The sequence below is a fragment of the Schistocerca gregaria genome, chromosome 2 (genome assembly GCF_023897955.1).
Source record: "Schistocerca gregaria isolate iqSchGreg1 chromosome 2, iqSchGreg1.2, whole genome shotgun sequence".
In the NCBI taxonomy this organism is placed as follows: Eukaryota; Metazoa; Arthropoda; class Insecta; order Orthoptera; family Acrididae; genus Schistocerca; species Schistocerca gregaria.
In genome coordinates this window covers 536642842-536667686 of record NC_064921.1, presented here as the reverse complement: position 1 = coordinate 536667686, position 24845 = coordinate 536642842, and positions in this window count along the sequence as shown.

Sequence of the window (24845 nt, the reverse complement as noted above, 5' to 3'; positions counted from 1 at the left end):
GTGTTGGATTTGTGATTGCCAGCACATCCGCGGCAACGAGGTGCCAGGCCGCAACGAACGGCCGAGTGGCCGAATCGCTGGCAATTGTTGCATTGTTGGGGGGCCATGGGTGGTTCGTAGAGTTCTACACGTACGTCCATCCACAGAAAGCTTTTTATCTGCAGGATGTCGCGGGAATCAGCCGTGTTGGCCAACTCAACCATGTAGTGAGGTCGTGGTGCGTGTGTTCGGAACCCTGTCATGCGGGAAGCACTTTTGCAGTCGAATCCCAGATAACAGAGCGCCTCCCGTACTGTATCGTTAGGGGTACTGGGATCCACTCCCTTAATCACGTACTGCTGGGTTTTCTCGTCCAGCGTTCTGTACGTATAGTGTTCGATATTCTGACCTTTGAGGAAGGTCAGAAGATCTTTGTACTCATTGTCTGTGGCAACGTACAGTGAGGCCCTATCCCCAGAGTACTTTGCGTGTAGTGTGCAGTTAGGGTGCCTCCTCGCGAATGTGGTATTAAGGGCACTGAGGTTCCCATAGTTTTGTATAACGACTGGGGGAAAACCAGTCTTGTGTTGTGTGAGCACAGCTGCGGCTTTGTGTGCTTGGTTGTTGTTCGCCGTAGTCGTGTTTGTGTCTTGTCTCGTGTTAGTGTTGCTAGCCTGAGGTGTGCTAGTCGGTGTAGGCAACAGCGCCTTTCGGTTGCCTAGCGAGTTTGGTTGCTCGCGTGTTTGTGTCGTGTTTTGGTGTTTGAGTTTTGGGCCCCTCACCTGCCAGGGCCCTGTGTAGTGGTTATTTGGGTCCGCATCCGCCGCCACGGCTTCGGTCTCTTGAGGCTGCGGCGTCGGAGGGACGATGGTACATGATTGCCTAGTAGCAGGCGAGTGTAGCGTGATGTTCAGTGTGGCTGTTTTCGTGGGAGATACGTCCGCACCGAAGAGTTCGCTGATCAGCCGGCGCTTCTCGAGCTGCTTTTGCGCTTTCGCGCCAAGCTGCCGATCGTCACCAGCTGGCCCCTTGTCCACGGTAGCGGGCGGGACGCGAGTGTCGACGGGTGCAGTCGACCCTCGAGCCTCTTGCGTTGCAGCCATGCTGCGGGTAGTACACCCGTGGATATTTTGATTCTTTGAGTATTGTTTAAATTCCATTGTTGTGTATTGCATATCACTTGTTTTTAAATGTCCGGTGCCTGTTCACGGATCTGAGCAGCCTTAGTTTTCATTTATTTTGACCATTGTGCAGCCACACTTTCTTTTCGGTCCAGAATAGTCTCTTGTTCTCGTGACGTGCAACTCCCGACATTCCGATCTTGTGACGTAGCAGTGACAACCGACCCGCAACCTATAAATTACATCTCTGTCAACAGCTGACGGACGTAGCTCAAACGAACTTCATTGACTTACTGTTTGTAAATAAGTGAGCTATGGCAGACGATAAAATGTCATCACTAGATTCAAATCAACAGAACGAAACGAGTGAATTGTCGCGTCGCTTACGGTCCCGCAGGGTAATTAGCAGGGCTGAGACACCAATCGAAACAATTGTAGAAAGTGAAGTGGGAAATCTTACGGACTTTGGTGCCTCACACCATAATGTTACCGGTACTGAACAAGACAATGCCAGCATAGTTTCTGCAACTTGTAGTCGTAGCCATATACCGGTTACAAGGGAGGCAGGTGTAAGCAATTCAGGGGTAGTGACAGACGATGTATTCAAACAGCTACTGAGTCAAATAAGTCAAATGATGCAGGACGGAAATCGCCAATTGAAAGAGGAAACTCGCCAATTGAAAGAGGAAACTCGCCAAATGGTGAATTCCATTAAAAATGATTTGAAAGACGAAAATAGACAAATGGTAGCCTCGCTTGAAGATAAATTTTCTACAGTAATTGAAGATAAACTTTCTACAGTAAGCGAAGAAATAAAAACTGTTAGAGAAAATTTAGCCAAAGAAGTAGCAAAGCAAGTTAAGGATGCTGTTTCTCAAATGCGAAGTGGAATAATTTTCGAAGTGAATGACACTTTAGCTACCATGCACAGCGAGACAGCTGACATCCGAAACGCAACCAAGAATCTCGACTCCACCGCAACCAGGTTTAATCACAGATTAGACAGAGTAACTACGCAGGTATAAAAACTAACCGAGAGAATGTCAAACTTGACTCTGGAAACTGAAACGAAAGTAAAGGAGAGGCTAGATAGTCATGAGAGAGAATTTAGAGAAAAGTATGAGAACTGGATTGCTGGAAAGGACAAATTTGTCGAAGATAAAATTAACAAAGACCTAGTAAAGACTGTGGAAGCAAACACTCTTGGTATCTTGTCAGCTCCTGGAAGCTCCGGAGACACCGTAATGTCTGAACTCGGTAGCATTAGGCGTACCCTTCAGCAAGAATTACCAAATTGAAAGCAAGAGGTAACGGAACAGCTAAATAACCTGAAGGCACAAGTGAGTAGTAGTTCCCGAATACAGAGACGGAATTATCGTAACTCGTTAGCCTCAGAGGAAGAAGATGAATTATTTCGGCAATTCCGAATACCTGTTGTATCTAATGAACACACTTCACCACCACGTATTCCAGTTAGTCACCGAAACCAAGAATCTGATTCAGTCGTAAAAATGATGAAGGAAGAAAGCATGATAAAGCATCGAGTTTTTCAAACTTTTTACTCGGGAAAACGAAATATCCACCCAATTGTGTTTCTTCGTGGATTCTCTGGCATTTTTCCAAATTCGTGGACTGATAGCGTATCCAATTTGTTACCGGATATATAGGTGGCGAATCGGCAATATGGGGAACCGAAATGGTTGATAAGTGTCAAACGTATGAGGAATTTGAGAACTGTTTCCTCAGCAAATTTTGGAGCGAAGGTGTTCAGAAGCGCCTTCGTAAAGAAGTCTATAATGCAGAACAATTTGACCCCAGGAATAGTAGCCTGAGAAAGTACTTCGAAAAATATCTTGGCAAAATCAGGTATTGGGATAACCCTATCAATAGTAAAGATGTAATTATGATTCTCAAGTCTAAATTACCCATTTCGATTCGTGAAAAGCTGATAGCCATACCAGATGATGATCCAGATACCTTTCTGTCGATATTAAATTCTCTAGACCTGATCTATGAGGACATGAGAGCTAACAAACCGCGGATTCCTCCGCACAGTTCTTGGCCACAACATTACGAGAGTAACGGCTATGAAAAACCAGGGAACGGTTACAAAAATAGTAAAGATTGGAAAAATGGAAATATAGGCAATGGGTATCCGCACAAAAGGAATAGACATAATCAACACAACCGATTCAATCCCGTGTATAACACGACTGGTAACCAGTACGGCAATCAACCGTACAAGCACAAGTTTGGAAATGGTTTCAGTCAAAAAGGTTGGCAACAGCAGAGCGGATCGCAATGGAATGGACCGTACTCGCGCAGCCAACACTCAAATTAAGGGCAGCAACAAACAGCTGATAACGCCCACTCATACCAATACAGCTCCGCGCCTAGTAAAAATCAAGCGCAGGGAATGTACAGAAACACACAATTTAACGGAAAACCACAGTGTGAAGGTGGATTTCACAGTAACAATTCCGGAAATAATAATAGTAATAAAAATTATCAGACCCCGCGAAGGCATTACAATCCCCCTGTATTTTTCGCAAACGCGGAAGACAGTAACATGTATTGGACACCAGAACAAACGCAGCAACATTTTGACCCAAGGTTTGTGCATAACAGTAATTTTGTTCCTCAGAGTTCTCATAATGTCAGATTGGTCGAACTTTCTAATGATGAAGGCCAATCAAAGCCACACAAGCAGGAAAACTAAGTTGAGCATCTGAAAGCTCCCTAAGGGATGCTATGAGACAGAATGGGGATGACCACTTCGACGGAGACTAACCATAACGTACTTGTACTGAGATACAATGACGGGATTGACGTAAGACAAGAATTATTACAAGAGAAAGAGACGACTGACGGTGATGAAGCGATAGATGACCAAGTGCAAGCTGTGACAAAACTTCCTATAGCCGGAATTTTGACGACTGTAATCCTAGATACAGGAGCAAATATTAATTTTATATCCTTATGTTTCTATAAGCAAATTAGTACATTAATTAAAATTCCAACATTACCCGTCCAAGGACGTGCAAGGTCAATTCAATTCCTAAATGTAACAACCCAAGCGCTAGTTTAGACGCCAGAATAAGACAAGCTCTAACAACGTTGACCACCCAAGCCAATTTACGCAAGAAGGCGTATGACAAACATATTAATAAGGTGTTAACTTATAAAGTAGGCGAAAAGGTCTTGCTAAAAACACACTTTAAGCCATCGTTGCTCTTACGCAAAAATCGAAAATGGCAAAGTCTTTTTGAGGGATCTTACGAGATCCTTTGTACACCGCACATAGGTTGTTATCTGATTTCTGATCCCGCAAATGGAAAAATAAAAGAGTTATATCACTCTGATCTTAAAAAATATCATGCTACAGAATAAGTCAAAAGGAAATCTTTATAATGGCAAGAGAAGGTTAGCCGCTAGTGACTAAGTGACAACTGATCTGACTTCCTAAAAAAAATGCTTAGAATAAATTACACGACAGTGAGTATGTCTTGCTATACAGCAGAGAATTTAAAATATGTTATTTTGAGCCATAATTTAAGTACAGGCAAGCTGATAAATAATAATAAAAAAATTCTTATTTAACAAAGAAAGTGATCAACTCCAAGAACTCTAGTATTTAAGATTTAGTTTTAAGGAGATAATATTTAAGACAAAAATGAAATATAAAGCGAAGGATGTGCCTAACAAGCAGGCTTCTGCGATATGAAATGCTAAAGAAGTGAAAATATAATATAGTATGTAAGAAATTTTTTTAAGTTCAAGGAGCAATGATCGAGAAATGAAATTTGTTTTCGTCAAGGACAAGGGTCGCTTGACAACTATTGGTTCCTGATCCCACTAAAAAGGAAAACAAGTAACTAGTTTCTAAGTCAGCTAGGTCTAGATTAAGTTCTAATGTACATAGAAATCTGGAACAGGTTTATCTCTGCATTAAAATAACGTAATGTTTACGAAGCATGTAAGTTACTTGTAAGTACCAACATGACCACGAAAGTGCTATCCTTCAGCTAGATAAACAAAGTAGCATTAATTATAATTGCAATACGCAGGTCAGATACATTCAAAGGCATAAGTGAAATAAATACCAAGTATAAGAGCGTAAGTGACAAGGCCAAAGCAATGATGACTTAAGGTCATATATAGAGGTCAATGCAGTGTAGCGCAAGCAGGCGTCAACGCGAGAATAAGACCGCCGGCAAAACAACGCAACTAGTTCTTAAGTGCAGCGCGTACGCAGACGTACGGCGCAAAGGAAAATTAATTTCTAAGGAGTTGTTTGCTAGATTTCTTCTTCTATGTACTATTATACCTATGCCTTTCTTCTGAATTTGTGTAAATATCCTAACCCGCCTAAACCAGTCCCGTAGTCTTGACGTCACAGATTGAGAAATGCGGTTGACGTGGAAGGCTGGTTTGGCATACGATTTTCAAAAGGAAACGCGCGAACGAAATAGGGAAAAGCTAGTTTTGAAATGTCTTTATTTTTCCTTTTAAAGTCAACCCGAGACGCAAATCGCGATCGCGGTAAGGAATTTGAATATTTTCTTGAATGGTGTTCTGTTCTCATGTGAGAGGGCGATCAAAAGGTGACTGATTGATCCTCACATCTAGTAAAAAGAGAATTTTTGTTGAAATGACAGTGATAACTTTAATAAATCTAATGAATAGAAAGAGCGATTCAAATGAATTAAAATAACAATAATAATAATTGCTAACAGATCGGAGAAACTAATGTAGTGTGACTGTGAACTAAAAGCATAATTAGTCTTACAGAAAGATGATGAAGAATGTAAAGCGAAATGTTATAGATAGTTACGAACAAAGTAGCAGAAATTGAAATTGACATGATAATCAAAGCTTTCAACTAGCAAGCTTCAAAGTGAGACAAACAATTTGATTATAAACTGTAAAAAAATTGTGTACACAGTAGTGTATAAGTGAAGGTTTAAATGCTGTGGAAGTCTGCCACAGAGACGAAGCAATGCATCGTTGTTATAAGTAAGTGATAATTTCATTCACGATGAAGATAAAAAGTGTTAAACGTGCAGTAGGCCGACGGACAATGACAGGCCGGTTGTGTAACCGAAGGCGGTGATGTGATACGTGCAGTACATCGGAAACCAAGTGTGTTAGCTGCTTTGCAAATTGCGAGCGCTAGCCTACCTTAAAATCTTCAAAATCGGCTGGAAAATGTGGAGGTAGGGATGGTTTCAATGGAGTCTCTGTCCCTGGTAATCCTCGTCCCTCCGCACCAGCTCAGCAAACCACAAAATACCACAACGCCATCGACACAACGTGTTCACTGAACCGTGCACGGAAAACCTGAAGTACCGCCAGGAGGCTAGTGAGCGCCTCGAGTTGCGATTCAGCTCTAACAATCAGACAGTGCCAACGTCTATCGACGCACCAAACGCGTTAAATTTAAAGTGATGTACTAGCACAACACTCCCGCTGCAGTTCGACGAAACGGACTTTCGATTAAAGCCGCTCCCAAAATAAAAGACTATTACATGAGTTCACAACATATCACATACTATGCTAATGTTATATCCCGTGAATGAAATGCGAACAGCCAAACCACAAGCGAGTAGTGACAAAGTCAAATTCCTATGAATCCCAAGTCCTAAAATTAGATTTAAGCTTAGTTCTTAAACTAATGGGTATTTATATTTTTTTGTTACATGTAACGTGTGTACGTAACGTGCGAGTGAGACAAGCCCACCAGAGCTGATGAAAAGTTTTCTACTCGGAGAACGCAAAGTAGCGATCCAACTTCTCAAGGGATAAGCTTCACCTGGAGAAGAATCAAATTTTAACTTACCTGTCAAATACACAAGCAATGTAAGCGTAAAAATCATGACAACTAGTGAGCAATGCAAAATGGACAAGTGTGAGAAATTCCATGTGTGAGAATTATATGTGTATAAAAATGGACACGTGTGAGGAATTCCATGTGTGAGAATTGTGTGTGTGTAAAAAGATGAATCCTATGTGTTTTCTTTCAGGAACAAAGAGCCTATGCGCTCTGGACAATGACTTGAGGCCACAAAAACGGTCGTTATGAACTCTGTTAAAAAAAAATGTAATGAGTATAATGTATAATATCCATTGTAAACTTCGTAGATTTACTGTCTTAGTTTTTAAATTTTTTTGTGTATCTTTACCTTAAGAATTGTCTTAGTCTATGAATGAGAGATAACCATATTTGTGTAATCCTAATAATCAAATAACAGCAATACTGTGTTTGATCAATGTAAATCTGTAAAGTACTCAATCCCATAATGTTAACGGCGACATGTGAATCTTGGTAATCTCCTTGATTTCCAAGATTCCCATGGAAGGCAATCTAACACTATGTGATTGCCTTATCATTTTAAATCATTCACTAATCGAGCAGTCGCTCGGCAACAGCTACAGTTAGCAAATAATGTTGTGAGAATGTAAAAGGTGAACGACCTTTGACGTAACTTGTTTATTGTCGAAGCGCCGTCAGAGATGCAGTAAGTTACTGGCTTTGAAAACCGCGGCGCGAAAAACGGACAGAAGAAGAACACTTTTACACATTTTTTTTTTTTATGTACGAGATATTCTCTATGAACAGTTACTCAGTCTTCTCTTGTCTCTTGTTAACTTGTGTCGGACGCGCATGTCTTGGCGCCGTATTATTATTATCGTTAAAAATAATATTATTTTAGTGTAAAGTAAAAGTGCAATACTGCATAGCAGTAAATTTATTGTGCGACGTGTATGTGAAAACGTCAAAGGAATTATTGTCATTACGAGACGAAAAGTGCATGTCAAAACGGCATCCATGTTAAAATTCTTCATTGTAGTGTAAGTTCATCTATTAATTGCCATTAATTCAGATTTAAATGGAATTGGTGTATGGACTATTTATTTAATATAGAATGTATGTCTCCCTCCTTCGTAAAGTTATTTAATTTTCTGCCAAATAGAGAGTTCACCGTCACGAATTCTTTCGTCGAAATCGGACGGAAGTTGTATGCGGCGAAATATTTTCTCCGCGCCACATTCTACTGGTAAATGCATGATAAACTACGGTCCCTTAGGAAATTCATGTTGAGCTATCCAAAAGCAATTATATTTTGAATAGGCATTTACTCTCCTCTGCCATGCAACTTCCGACTGATCAGACGATCCAACAAGAGGCAGCCGCACACGGTCGGCGTTTGCAAATATATTTCCACCGCTGATTATAGCTATATGTGGCAGCACAAAAGAAACATATTGTTATAATTAGCGACTACGAACGGGGACGTTTATAACGTATGTTTATGTATACACATTACGTAAACATATCGTTATAACATGTACGAACCTATCAGCTGTCAGCAAAAGATCATATGAAGTCGTTGAAACATTTGTCAATCCCTACATGGAATTCTCAACGTTCCTGGAAGTAAACAGACATGTTAAAATCACATACCAGGAAGGCAGTAAACACTTTACATCAACGACGAAGTAATTCAGCTTATACACACACAACGTGACGAACTGAAAAATTGTCTTCACAGAACAAGCGAGTTTCTCACGGCGACAGCTCCGCTATTAGGGGCGGCCTGTCACGTCGTATTCAGCAAAGTGTTCTCTAATTTACTCACGGCTGTCGACTATCAGTCACACGCCCTCAGGCACTGAGGCGATCAACTTGTACATAGCGGCGACAGGCTCTACTATTAAGTGGCTGTATGTTCATAATATTCATTCTTGTGACAAAATGCCAGCTACGTATGTCCAATGAGACGCTCAACAATATCTCTCTCACCATGTTTCCGTTTCACAGATCCTTATACATTCATATGTTGATCCTCACCCAAGGCACACACTAATTTCTGTTATATTCGATATACAGGGCATTAAGAATAATAATATTTGACTAAAATTCTAGGTTACAGAATTAAAGAATGTAAAATTATTGCAATACTCATTAATAAATATGACTGTAATTCGAAACATCACCCAACCATAATGCAGCTTTTACTCGGGTGTCATAGTTTTCAGTACTGTTTCATTAGAATACTGTGACCGATATTTCTGACAACTATTCAAAAAGGACATGCTGCCACAATAAGAGAACAAATAATTACAAGTTACTTCAAAGAAATTAAATATAGTCATAGTTACACAATGATGAACAATAATTAAATATAACTGAGAACAAAAGTATATATCGGACAATTAAAAAAATTCTGTACAATAATTATAATCTTCCTGGTGTTAAGTACGTTAAAACATGGACCTCATATGGGCTTTACAACAATTGCTCGAAAGTTTTAGCGAAAAACGTATATAATTTATTTTTTGAGCATTACATGCTGTCATAGGAGCAAAGACGTACATGGCATAATATACTTGTAAAGAATCACCCATAAAGTAAGTTACAATACGCCTAGTTGTCTACAGATATGACTCGTTCCTATATCAAAAAAATAAGTGTCACTAATGTATCCAGTGTATAACGCTTCCGTTTTAGGTTCTTGAAAATGGTCTGAGGCCGTAATTGTACAATCGTACATGAAATTAAGAGAATGGCAGCTGATGGCATTACGAAATCATTCACAAAATTCATTACAGCTCCAGACCATATCGTACTGAAACTTATCAACGAAACCATTTCTTGTAAGCTTTTGTTTTTCAAAATGATATTCAATCCATTGAGACTGGGAACTGTGGCAAAGTGGTTAAGCCACTCATGGAGTTCGTATTTAGTTTCAGGTTTTCCATGTTTTTTCTCTTCAAGGTATTTCTCTTTCAAATTCTGAAGGTGGCATGGATAAAATACAGGGAGCGAAAGGCTATTTACAATTTGTACAGAAACCAGATGGCAGTTGTAAGAGTCGATGTACATGAAAGAGAAACAGTGGTTGTGAAGGGAGTGAGACAGGGTTGTAGCCTTTCCCCGATGTTATTCAATCTGTATATTGAGCAAGCAGTAAAGGAAACAAAAGAAAAACTCGGAGTAGGTATTAAAATCCATGGAGAAGAAATAAAAGATTTGAGGTTCGCCGATGACATTGTAATTCTGTCAGAGACAGCAAATCACTTGGAAGAGCAGTTGAACGGAATGGACAGTGTCTTGAAAGGAGGATATAAGATGAACATCAACAAAAGCAAAACGAGGATAATGGAATGTAGTCGAATTAAGTCGGGTGATGCTGAGGGAATTAGATTAGGAAATGAGACACTTAAAGTAGTAAAGGAGTTTTTCTATTTGGGGAGCAAAATAACTGATGACGGTCGAAGTAGAGAGCATATAAAATGTAGACTGGCAATGGCAAGGAAAGCGTTTCTGAAGAAGAGTAATTTGTTAACATCGAGTATAGATTTAAGCGTCAGGAACTCGTTTCTGAAAGTATTTGTATGGAGAGCAGCCATGTATGAAAGTGAAACATGGACGATAAATAGTTGAGACAAGAAGAGAATAGAAGCTTTCGAAATGTGGTGCTACAGAAGAATGCTGAAGGTTAGATGTGTAGATCACATAACTAATGAGTAGGTATTGAATAGAATTGGGAAGGAGTTTGTGGCACAACTTCACTAGAAGAAGGGATCGGTTGGTAGGAATCGTTCTAAGGCATCAAGCGATTACCGTTGCAGTAGGTACTGGGAGATGAAGAAGCTTGCACAGGATAGAGTAGCATGGAGAGCTGCATCAAACCAGTCTCAGGACTGAAGACCACAACAACAACAAACTTGATTAAGAGGGAGTACTTTAGACCACAACAACAACATGTTTTTCTTAAATTTAAGCTAAAACTCAAACTGAAAAGTAGTCTGGAAAGGTTCCCTGGAAAAAAGATGTACAGGTCATTTCCTTATGCATCGTTACGTACCCTAGGTTTTTCTCTGATTGCAATGACCCCGTCATTGAAGCAGCATTAAATACTGCCTTCGTTAACTCCTTTTCAGTGCATTCATATATGTACGAGCTTTGTGACTCGTAACGTTTTGTCTCAACATTTGAAACAAACACATTTATTTCAATCCGCTGATTTTAGAAAATTTATAGTAACAAAATTAAACTGTTGGTTCGTATTTTTTTAGGAAATAGAAGAGGTCAGCCGAGACAAACCCTTTCAGGTTTGGCTGTAAAATGTTTAACTGTGAGACGACATAAAACGTTATTTAAGTGTATTTTTAGTACCACTCATCCAGGACGTCACAGAGGTTCCATGTAACGCTTGACCTAGCGATGTGCGACCATGCTGCGGAGTAACACGCACCAAGAAACAGGACTTTCATGAAAACATAGGGCGGTATGAACGTTACGCGATTGTAGGCGAGTGAATTGGCCGCCTGGAGTTGGTATGAGGGGAGGTTAGATTGTTGTACGGCTGAACACTAGCGGGTCCAGAGCTCAGGGTGCGCCGCGGCAGGTCCGACTAGACGACCAGTACGAGAGAGTCCACGTAGAAAGACGAGCAGCACCGACAGAAATGGGTAAATGCCAAGGCTGGGAATTTGGACGGCTGCTGCTCGCATGGCCTTTGTGCAGAAGGTGCACCAGAAATGGGCAAGTGTCAGACAAGCTGAAAGATGGCTTCTTACGGCTGGTTGAGGATTTATAATAATTTATTGTCAAGTATTAAAGCTTATCTGAATACATTTCCAATCTCATAAAAATGAAGCGCATCCAATGGCATAGTAATATTTTCAATATCTTTAAAAGTACAGAAGTTAAAATTTCACAGAAACTAAACAGTTTCACAATGAACCTTTGAATTAACGACTGCTGAACACAGGGCGATTCAAGACCAGCTTACTGCACGAGCTGTTCTCACCTATCTGGGTACAGAGGGTGTATGACTGCTGGTGTGGTCAGCACGTTCCCCACGTACCTCATCGATTAGAAACACCTGGTTCAAATGGCTCTGAGCACTATAGGGCTTAACTTCTCAGGTCATTAGTCCTCTAGAACGTAGAACCACTTAAACCTAACTAACCTAAGGACACACACACACATCCATGCCCGAGGCAGGATTCGAACGTGCGACCGTAGCGGTCGCACTGTTCCAGACTGAAGCGCCTAGAACCGCTCGGCCACTCTGGCCGGCAGAAACACCTGGTCATGGCTTGCCGAGACAATGGCACGCCACCACTCGTCAGCCACTACGACTGTTGTAGTCTGGCATTACGTTGTTACATTTCTTGGTACTATTCAGTAGTCTTGCCTACAACACAGCACTGTGCCTGCTCCACTATTGAGTAAAAGGTAACACATGTGCTGCTGTCCTCACTGGGTTGCCTTCTAGCTAGGCGCCAAGTAGCGATTCCCATCCGGTATTGCCTCAACGTTGTAACAGCGAGAGATGCCGCAGCTATTCAGACACAAGGCTCGTTTTTGGAAGGGATGTGGCTGAGTTTCATTCCGGCCGACCATATTTAGGATTTCCATTATTTCCCTGCCACGTCTAAGGTGAAGTCTATATGGTTCATTTCAAAGGGCACGGCCGTTTTACGTATTTCCACATTCTTCCTAAATCCAAGCTCGTGCTTAGTCGCTAATGGATCGTAAGGCCCTAACCTTCCATGCTATTTACGTACTATACGACACCGTCTAGACAGCGTCAAACTGCTGCCCGCGGCCGCATGCGGCCTGAATTAAGTAGGCCTATGTGCGGCCCTCGTTCATAATGATATGCATTTAGCAACTATATGAAAACATCAGTTAAGAACTTCTAAGGAGTGTAGTTTTTCTGCCCTGTGAGAAACCACAATACATACGGAGACAGTAACATTTTAAGACGTGATTTATTTTCATTGGCATTGGTGAGTCCGGCCTTGAGCTAAGCGCAGTTGGCCGCTCACGTCATGGACAGAGGTGCAAGTAGCGGGACCACTGCAGTGGAGAAAATGCGAGAGCGGGAATATTTGAGTGTTTCTCTTCCAGTACTAACAACTCGCAGACGAGCGCGACTCGTATCAGTCACCTACTACTTTATAAATTTCGCATGGAAGTAACAAGGATTCGTGAATTCACTTTTCAATTATGGTCATCTTCAAATGCGATGTTTATTTGTAGCTAGAAACGTAAATTAATTAAAGCTGTTGTAATGCAACACAGTTAGTACACTACTGGCCATTAAAATGGCTACACCACGAAGATAACGTGCTACAGACACGAAATTTTACCGACAGGAAGAAGATGCTATGATATGGAAATGATTAGCTTTTCAGAGCATACACACAAGGTTGGCGCCTGTGGCGACACCTACAAAGTGCTGACATGAGGAAAGTTTCCAACCGATTTCTCATACACAAACAGCAACTGACCGGCGTTGCCTGGTGAAACGTTGCTGTGATGCCTCGCGTAAGGAGGAGAAATGCGTACCATGACGTTTCCGACTTTGGTAAAGAACGGATTGTAGCCTATCGCGATTGCGGTTTATCGAATCGCGACATTGCTGACGCGTTGGTCGAGATCCAATGACTGTTAGCAGAATATGGAATCGGTGGGTTCTGGAGGGTAATACGCAACGCCGTGCTGGATCCCAACGGCCTCGTATCACTAGCAGTCGAGATGACAGACATCTTATCCGCATGGCTGTAACGGATCGTGCAGCCACGTCTTGATCCCTGAGTCAACAGATCGGGACGTTTGCATGACAACAACCATCTTCACGAACAGTTCGACGACGTTTGCAGCAGCATGGATTATCAGCTCGGAGACCATGGCTGCGGTTACACTTGACGCTGCATCACAGACAGGAGCGCCTGCGATGGTGTACTCAACTACGAACCTGGGTGCACGAATGGCAAAACGTCATATTTTCGGATGAATCCAGGTTGTTTACAGCATCATGACGGTCGCATCCGCGTTTGGCGACATAGCGGTGAACACACATTGGAAGCGTGTGTTCGTCTTCGCCGTACTGGCGTATCACCCGGCGTGATGGTTACACGTCTCGGCCACTTCTTGTTTGCATTGACGGCACTTCGAACTGTGAACGTTACATTTCAGATGTGTTACGACCTGTAGCTCTACCCTTCATTCGATTCCTCCGAAACCCTACATTTCAACAGGATAATGCACGACTGCATGTTGCAGGTCCTGTACGGGCCTTTCTGGATACAGAAAATGTTCGACTGCTGCCCTGGCCACCACATTCTCCAGATCTCTCACCAATTGGAAACGTCTGATTAATGGTGGCCGAGCAACTGGCTCGTCGCAATAAGCGAGTCACTACTCTTGACGAACTGTGGTATCGTGTTGAAGCTGCATGGGCAGCTGTACCTGTACACGCCATCCAAGCTCTGTTTGACTCAATGGCCAGGCGTATCGAAGCCGTTATTACGGCCAGAGGTGGTTGTTTTGGGTACTGATTTATCAGGATCTATGCACCTAAATTGCGTGACATTGTAATCACATGTCAGTTCTAGTTTGATATATTTGTCCAATAAATACCTGTTTACCATCTGCATTTCTTCTTGGTGTAGCAATTTTAATGGCCAGTAGTGTAGATAGCATGTTGCATTTATATAATTTATCAAACTTTCATGAAGGAGTCTCGTATTCAATAGTACAATTAAATATGAGTACAATTACTGTTATTGTTAAGTTAATCATCCGATCGCACAGACAACGCATCACATTGTCAGGCAAACGCATTGTCACAACTTTGGGATCGCTGACACTAGCAGTAATCTGAAACAGGGAACAGTTGACACCAAGTGTTCCGAATGTCACCGATTTTTAACAATTTGGGTTTGGGAACCAACGGTTAACTTATCGTTCCTTACTATAGCTAGTCTATTGGGGCTCATAACATACTAATTTACGTACGTTACCAACTGACAATTCGATCGGTATATACGTGGCCCGAGGTACCGCCCCAAAATGATCGAAGCTGTTCGACATTCACTAACTGAGACAGTTGAATTGTACTCCTACTGAAGATAATGGCTATGGTGAATCTGCTATAGAAATGAAAGAAGAGAAGCCTGGAATAAGCTGACATTTTCTATTCACTTTCCTGATGTAAACGGCGGTATGCTGTCTCTTGCTGTAAACCAGCATGTAATTAACAGTTTCTGAGGAGTCACTGTAAGCAATGTTTTATAGCTTCTTAGATGCGATTTAAATATATTTAACCAGAAGAATAACAGATAAACCGAAAACCAAAATAAAATATATTACAGTAAAATGCTTTAGTAACAATAAGCGCTACTCTTCTATTCTCACGAATATGTAAAGGAAAATATATCCATGGAATAAAGTAAACTCTCAAAAACAAGTGTTACTTGTTTGTTTCTAAAATACGATGCTACTTTCAACGAGCTGTATTCCAATGGAAGGATTATTAACAATATTTTTCATAGCAAAATTCGCCTCTCTAATACGCATCATAAATTTATAGGAGGAAAAAACTAATGATTGTGTTAATGTAGTGACGGAATATATAATATTGTTACTTAGCTGTAGTCGGACGACTTCCACATCATTATGCTGGAACAGATGATTTATGTAACTTGTAACTGACGGGTATTCTCACTCTCTGCACATTTTAAGGTACACAGTCATTTGTACGGCCACCGCACGAGACTGGGAAGAGTCCTTTGAATAAGTTCATTAACTAAATGGTGGGCGTGTGAGAGCAGTGCGTCCCTCGGTTCAGTGTAATTATGAGGGAGCCTCGTAATGGTCCACATCAGTGGCACACAAATTAGCTTCACGTCTTTGTGCTGTCCCGCCTGGAACAAAAGTCTCTTGCTGTGCACGCTTCTGCAGCCGCCTTCATGTGCTGGGTAGCGTCTCTTCTGATTTTATTCAGAGCTGTCTGCTAATGCCCCTCCTACAACGAAGCGCTTTTTGTTTACTACTGATTGTATCGGAACCACGGCCGAAACAAATTTTTTACTGTTGAGAAGAGGAGTTGTATGATAGTTATAAGGTATTCCTGAGACCATTATTAGTCACTAAAGTGTAAGATGTTGTCAGTAAAGAAGCGCTGTGATAGATCTTTAATTTCAGTTGTCATTCCACCCTAAGAAAAGCATTAACGCAACCAAAAACAAAAACACTGATAATGGAACTTGACGGTATAGAGAATAAAGTGTTAAAATTGTATGATACAATAACAATGTTGTTTCTTTTGCATATTATATGAACAATGAAGGCTGTGCGTGAAGCAAAAGTAAGTGATACTCGTATTTTTTATCTTTAAAGAGGATGTACAAAATACCGAAGTCAACTTGAGCATAAATAAAGTATACCTACAAGAAGCTAGTTCGGAAACTGATAGAAGTCGGTTGTCTAAAAACCAAAAACAAAGCTTTACTTAGGCGGACGATTACAGAAAGGAAGAAATAGTGTTGCATATGGAGAAGTGGTCCTTCGATTAAGAAAATGGTCTTTTCTCGGATATTGGTTTAGAATAAAGGATGCATTGTGCAACTATTCACTTGTGGGTGGGAATAGGAAATGAAGAAGTTAAAAGTACTTAAATTAGGTGCTACAGGAGAACACTAAGAAACTGACAGAGAAAAATCCGTGGAAGTAAATACGTAGCAAATGTTTATTACATGAAGAAATGGACTGATATGTTCTCCACTAAGTCATCAGTGAACTAATCGGTTTTGCGCTACAGAAATCAACAGAGGATAGAAATTGTAGGAAGCATAAACGTTGTATAAGGGGCGATCAAAAACTTTCTGTATGAGGGCGTAGCTGCAGCATATATGCAACTAACGTTAGCTCTCAAACCCGGCATTGGCCGGCTATTTACTTTGCCAATTGTTTTATTAGAAACAAAAATAAAAATTGAACTGTGTCTGCAGTGTAATTCCGAAAAGTTTCATTCCCATGTACTCGTACACCTTTTAAATTCTGAAACAGTCTCACAAAGAAATATGCATATTGTGCAAACGTGTAAGCACAGTATCCAGACAGTTTCTGGACTCTGGAGGCGTGCCTACAACGCGATTCTGTAAAAGTGTCTATGGCAACGCCTCTTTATAAGTCTATAGATGGCTATTGTTTTCGTCTGCAGTCGTTTGTGCTTCGCAGTTGAAAGTTGTCAAAAGCACTGCCATGTCTCAGGGCTTCACGTTAAGTTGACATGACTGTAGGAGTGACTTAGTACTAAGGAATGCATGTATTAAAACTACAAGACGCGGCATTTTTTTATGCATCTTAGTATTTATGATGCCATATCCCTTGAACTATGTGTGATAAATGATATATTTGGGTAGGTACATTCAGCGGCATATGTGGATACCGTCTGTTGAATTTATTGCGGAGAGAATTGATAGCACAGAAGCCACAGTTTGTCACGCGTCTCACTGTTTATGATGTCCTATCTCCTGAACTGTGGTAGGTAACTGGTTCTTACCCGCACAACGGTTGTTTCCTGACAGCGTACCAAGTTTGGTTGAAATTGGTCCATTGGTTTAAGAGGAGATGGGAACATACACACATAGTCATATAGATACATACATTTTTATAATATGTATGAATATATTACTGAGTTGTTCGTAAAATGATTCCGCGATGAAGAGATTGTAATGGTTTGGGAAGAAACGGATCATCGAATGAAATAGATATCATAAAATAAGAACATACGCAGAACTTAAGAATAATACTGCAAAGAAAAAACATATTAATCTCTTCTAATCGCATCATCGACAGCACAGATCCTCACAGTCAAGCCAAGGAATGGTAGACGAAACATAATGACTATGAGATCTCTAAAGGGCTTAATGGTGGAAAAGTCGTTAGTTTGATGATTATACTCTTCAGTACATTAAAATTCTAACGCTAGAAAAATCAGAAAATTACGAACGTTTGCTCATTGTACGGATGCACCATATTAAGAATAAGAATAACGCATTATTTAATTCGTAGGTGACTTGGAGGTATGCTGTGTGCGCAATGTAGAACATAAGTTAGCCACCTCTGTCAGGAACAGTTCTAACCCAGCCTAGCATAGCGTCTAAAACCGAGCTCGGGTCACAGATACTGATGCATCACGCAGTACTGCTTCAGCTCTATGACAGGGTTCATTACTCGTGGGTGGCGAGTGGTAACATGCAAGTATCTCGGAAAGCAGTGATTAGATGCTTCCAGTGGATGAGAGACATGGACGACGTGCTGTTTAGGCCAACAATAGTCGGACACCCCCTGTATCTAGGTAGGACAGGATGGCACGGGTACATGTGATTTTGCGCTATCTTGTTGAAACACGAGATCACGCAACACTCCAGGATACGAGAGAGTCATCATTCTTAACAGGCCACAAACTGATGTCCAAACTACCGGCTGTGTGAAGCGAAGGTGACGTGTTGTATACCCAATGGCACTTCATACGATGGCGCGTAAGACGATGATGAATACAATCTGGCAACTTTCATTCTCCTCCGATCCTTCACTCACAGATACGTCCTCCATGAATTAGTACGCAAGACAGCGACTCATTTGAAATGAATGCGTAGTGCTACTCATGTTGTCGTCGGATGAACCACTGCCGGCGCGCCTCTCTCTGCTGGCACATATGGGCAGTCGCGGTGCTGACGGGCCATGCTGCACCACACGTGGTCGCACTGTCCTTGTGAAGGCTTGTAGGTTCCAGAGACGCTCATTTCCAGACTAGAGGTGAAAGAAAGGCTGGGTTTTGAGTTAGCTTCTCCAAAACACAATTCAGCGCCTTAACCAAAGTGACATCTCACTCAATGAAAGGGGAAATATCTGAATTACAGTTAAATTCATGTGTGTCAGTCACATAGAAAAAGCTGTTTAAATTTCTAGAGAAACTCTGAGCATACACATTTTTAGTCTGCAGAGCAAAATGTTTGTCAGCTCGCTATTCGCCTGCAATGTGAGATTCATTTTCTTTTAAAAGATTAGTGCAGCGATTACAGACTGGCTCTTTCTATAGTGAAGGGCATTCTAAGCGGTGCTCTCACGTCTTGCGTGAATACACTGGTACACCTGCCTAATATCGTGTAGTGTCGGGACCTGATATGGCTGATCACTCCAACTGCACACACACTTCACACCATTACAGAGTCTCCACCAGCTGCTGACAAGTTGGGTCCATGGATTCATGAGTTTGTCTCCATACCCGTACAAGTCCATCCGCTCGATACAAGTTGCAATGAGACTCGTCCGATCGGGCAACATGTTTCCAGTCATCAACAGTCCAATGTAGATGTTGACAGGCTCAGGTGAGGCGGAAAACTTTGTGTCGTGCAGCCATCAAGGATACACGACTGAGCCTTCGGCTCCGAAAGCCCATATCGGCGGTGTTTCGTTGAATGATTCGCACGCTGACACTTGTTGATGGCCCAGCATTGAAATCTGCAGCAATTTGCGGAAGGTTTGCACTTACGTCTCTTCAGTTCTTGCTTGGTGTTTTTCCGGCGACAGTGATGTCGGAGATTGGTGTTTTACCGGATTACTGATATTGACGGTACACTCGTGAAATAGTCGTACGGGAAAAATCTCCACTTCATCGCTACCTCGGAGTTGCTGTGTCCCATGGCTCGTGCCCCAACTAGAACACCACGTTCAAACACACTTCAATCTTGATAACCTATCATTGTAGCAGCAGTAACGGATCTAATAAGTGCGCCAGACACTTGTCTTACATAGGCGTTGCCGACCGCAGCGCCGTATTCTGCCTGTTTACATATTTGAATACGCATGCCTTCAGTGTAGAATTTTTTGTATGCAGCTGTCTCGTGGTAAGACATCACGATACTATTCTCTTCACTCTATAACTCACAAAACACACTGGTGCGCAAAACATAAGGACAAAAGTAACTTAAGCACGATGTGTCACTGTCGAGTAACATTGCTCGAGGAAACGTGGGCCATACGAGGAATGCACTATGACAGTATCGTGTTGAAGGTAACTAAAAAAATACGATATGATATCAACAGAAATCACGCTTTTATTCACACATAATGATTACAATAATTACAATAAAACCGCCGTGATTTGTGATGGTACCCTGGACATTACGAAAGGCAGACTAGGTTCTTAATATGATGTGTGATCACTACGGACGGCAATTCATGCTCTGCAACGTGTTCCCATGCTGGCCACAACGTTAGTAACGAGTGCTTGTAGTAGGGCATTCCCGCACCAGAGCAGATGACAGCTGCTGGATGGTCATTGGTGCAACACGTCTGCCCGATGTATCCCCATGATGGAACTGGGTTAACGGGCACGCCAGGACAGTCGGAGAAATACTCTTTCGTTCCAAGATCTCCTTCACCTGCGCTGTTCGATGCGGGTGGAAAGTGTCGTGCACAGAAATCAAGTCATGGCTGGCTGCACCCCTGAAAAGACGCACGTGTACAAGAGGTACACGGTCACAACAATGCTGAGCACTGAGTGTGCCGTCTTCATCAGCATTCTGCCTCCCAACACTCTTAAACACATGAACCATCAGAACGATCACGTTGGACAACATTCCTGGGTGCATTAAGCCCAGTTTACACGACGACACTGGGTTGCGCCGCTCGTTGCATGGAATGAGTTGCACGCAAATGGTTTTATATTTGACTGTAGACACGGCGAAACCAGTATATACCTCAGTTTCGTCGTTTTGTGAGTTCCTGAGTCGTGTCTGAAATGAAACTTTTGGCAGCTCCACGTCGCACGAGTTGTGATGGAGTTAAAACTTGTTGCGTGGAATCGCTGCATAAGAAAAAAAGAAGAAACGTGTTTAGATTCGTGACTGTATGAAGAAAAGACGTCAGCAAGGTTGCTCAGCATCCTTGCTGAAATAATTTGTAATGGAAGACCCAAGAAGTTCTTTTAATTATCTTACAATGTCACCAGAACTGTTTACGTTTCTTCTAAACAGAGTTTATTATTCGATGAAGAATAAAGATAGCGTAAAAAAAAACATCGACTCTTTCCACATTCCAGAGCCTCCTCGCCAAGGGCTCCATAGACAATGATAAATGTAATGTAATGTAGTAATGTAATGCATGAAGCACTCTCGCCAGAACTGAAATTACATATCACATTGCATGCATTACAATCAAGAACACACGGCATGCTATAAGATGCGGTTTTAGTTGGTGATAACGCTTTTTCATGAAGACCAATTATTATTAAGGGTAATAATTATCAACATTAACAGCGGTAATTATTCGGAGCAGGCCGCATTAAGAAGAGAATGGTTTGCAAACTACTGTCTTGAAGATAGATCTGTACAGTGGCAATATTTCAAAATTCAAACATGTGAACGGGGAGCACATCTGCGACTTTTTAAATAGATGAATATTGAGTAAAGAATGTAGGTTCTTGATTTGGGTAACCTTCCCTCCTGTCAACAATATTCTTTAAATAAAGAGTGGGCGGACTCGAACGATGGGATTTTAGTCTTGTAGACAAGAGCATTTCTACAGCTAGAATTACATTTGCTTGTATCTTTCTTAATTTAGTTGTATGTGTGCTCCTAATTCAATAAATTTTGCCCTGCAGCTCAAATATTGTCAAACTCTCTATGTTCTGATCGCAAATGACGGTCTCAGGAGCAGCAATATGTTGCTTAATTTTATAATCAGCATCACTGAAATCCCACAAACACCTATGCAAAGCATAGATATCCAAAAAGTGAACATTATTTACCGTTCCCCACTTCATGTTTCAGTTTGTCTACACTCTAAGAACACACATAACCTCAAAACCCAGTTGCCCCCCCCCTTCTTACAGCCGTGTACCGCAAGTCTCCAGAGGAACGGAAGGTTCCAAATGATTGGAAAAGAGCACAGGTAGTCCCAGTCTTTAAGAAGGGTCGTCGAGCAGATGCGCAAAACTGTAGACCTATATATCTGACGTCGATCTGATGTGGAATTTTAGAACATGTTTTTTGCTCGCGTCTCATGCCGTTTCTGGAAACCCAGAATCTACTCTGTAGGAATAAACATGGATTCCGGAAACAGCGATCGTCTGAGACCCAACTCGCTTTATTTGTTCATGGGACCCAGAAAATATTAGATACAGGCTCCTTGGTAGATGCCATTTTCCTTGACTTCCGGAAGGCGTTCGATACAGTTCCGCACTGTCGCCTGATAAACAAAGTAAGAGCCTACGGAATACCAGACCAGCTATATGGCTGGATTGAAAAGTTTTTATCAAACAGAACACAGCATGTTGGTGTCAATGTAGAGACGTCTACTGACGTTAAAGTAACCTCTGGCGTACCACAGGGGAGTGTTATGGGACCATTGCTTTTCACAATATATATAAATGACCTAGTAGTTAGTGTCGGAAGTTCCATGCGGCTTTTCGCGGATGATCCTGTAGTATACAGGGAAGTTGCAGCATTAGAAAATTTGCAGGGAAATGCAGGAAAATCTGCAGCGGATAGGCACTTGGTGCAGGGAGTGGCAACTGACCCTCAACAAAGACAAATGTAATGTATTGCGAATACATAGATAAAAGGATCCTTTATTGTCTGATTACATAATAGCGGAACAAACACTGGTAGCAGTTACTTCTGTAAAATATCTGCGGGTATGCGTGCGGAACGATTTTAAGTGGAATGATCATATAAAATTAATAGTTGGTAAGGCGGGTACCAGGTTGAGATTCATTGGGAGAGTCCTTAGAAAATGTAGTCCATCAAGAGAGGAGGTGGATTACAAAACACTCGTTCGACTTATACTTGAGTATTGCTCATCAGTGTGGGATCCGTACCACATCGAGTTGACGGAGGAGATAGAGAAGATCCAAACAAGAGCGGCGCGTTTCGTCACAGGGTTATTTGGTAACCGTGATAGCGTTACTGAGATGTTTATCAAACTCAAGTGGCAGACTCTGCAAGAGAGGCGCTCTGCATCGCGGTGTAGCTTGCTCGTCAGGTTTCGAGAGGGTGCGTTTCTGGATGCGGTATCGAATATATTGCTTCCCCCTACTTATACCTCCCGAGGAGATCACGAATGTAAAATTAGACAGATTCGATCGCCCACTGAGGCTTTCCGGCAATCGTTCTTCCCGCGAACCATACGCGACTGGAACAGGAAAGGGAGGTAATGACAGTGGCACGTAAAGTGCCCTCCGCCACACATCGTGCGGTGGCTTGCGGAGTATAAATGTAGATGCAGATGTAGAAAACTCATGCAACTAGTGTCTCCAAAGTTGGAACGCTCTGAAACTGTTTAGTTTCACCGACGAGTTGCGCAAACTCGCGGCGCGCATGTGCAGTGGCCTGTAGCGCAGTTGCCTGCAACCTAGTGTCGTCGTGTAAACTAGGCTTTACGTACCCTCCAACGGTTGTCTGGGACTGACACATCATGGGAAAACCTATTTCGTCCTTAAATTTTGCACATCAGCATGACTGCATTGACTATGTGGAAAATTCTTTAACATTCAGTCCAGCCCGTGGACTCTTAAGAGTGTTCTGTGGGTGGCTAAATAATTTTCGAATCCAGTTGCGCCTGAATTTTGGTATATCTACACTACTGGCCGTTAAAATTGCTACACCAAGAAGAAATGCAGATGATAAACGGATATTCATTGGACAAATATATTATACTAGAACTGACACGTGATTACATTTTCACGCAATTTGGGTGCATAGATCCTGACAAATCAGTACCCAGAACAACCACCTCTGGCCGTAATAACGGCCTCGATACGCCTGGCCACTGAGTCAAACAGAGCTTGGATGGCGTGTACAGGTACAGCTGCCCATGCAGCTTCAACACGATACCACAGTTCATCAAGAGTAGTGACTGGCGTATCGTGACGAGCCAGTTGCTCGGCCAACATTGACCAGGCGTTTTCAATTGGTGAGAGATCTGAAGAATGTGGTGGCCAGGGAAGCAGTCGAACATTTTCTGTATCCAGAAAGACCCGTACAGGACCTGCAACATACGGGTGTGCATTATCCCGCGGAAAGGTTTCGCAGGGATCGAATGAAGGGCAGAGCCACGGGTCGTAACACATCTGAAACATAACGTCCACTGTTCAAAAGGCCGTCAGTGCGAATAAGAGGTGACCGAGACCTGTAACCAATGGAACCCCATACGATCACGCCGGATGATACGCCAGTATGGCGATGAGGAATACACGCTTCCAATGTGCGTTCGCCGTGATGTCGCCAAACACGGATGAGACCCTCATGATGCTCTAAACAGAACCTGGATTCATCCGAAAAAATGATGTTTTGCTATTCGTGCACCCAGGTTCGTCGTTGACTACACCATCGCAGGCGCTGCTGTCTGTGATGCAGCGTCAACGGTAACCGCAGCCATGGTCTCCGAGCTGACTACCCTACTGAACCCACCGATTCCATATTCTGCTAAAAGGCATTGGATCTCGACCAATGCGAGCAGCAGTGTCGCGATACGATAAACTGAAATCACGATAGGCTACAATCCGACCTCTGTCGAAGTCGGAAACGTGATGGTATGCGTTTCTCCTCATTACACGAGGCATCACAGCAACGTTTCACCAGGCAACGCCGGTCAGTTGCTGTTTGTGTATGAGAAATCGGTTGGAAACTTTCCTCCTGTCAGTACGTTGTAGGTGTCGCCACCGGCGCTAACCTTGTCTGAATGCTCTGAAAAAGTAATCATTTGCATATCACAGCATGTTCTTCCTGTCGGTTAAATTTCGCGTCTGAAGCACGTCATCTTCGTGGTGTAGCTATTTTAATGGGCAGTAGTGTACTAGTGACTGCTGCTAAAGGAAACGCCGGAGAAAGCTGACGCTATGCCTGAAATTTGTTCCCGTCCATCGCAGT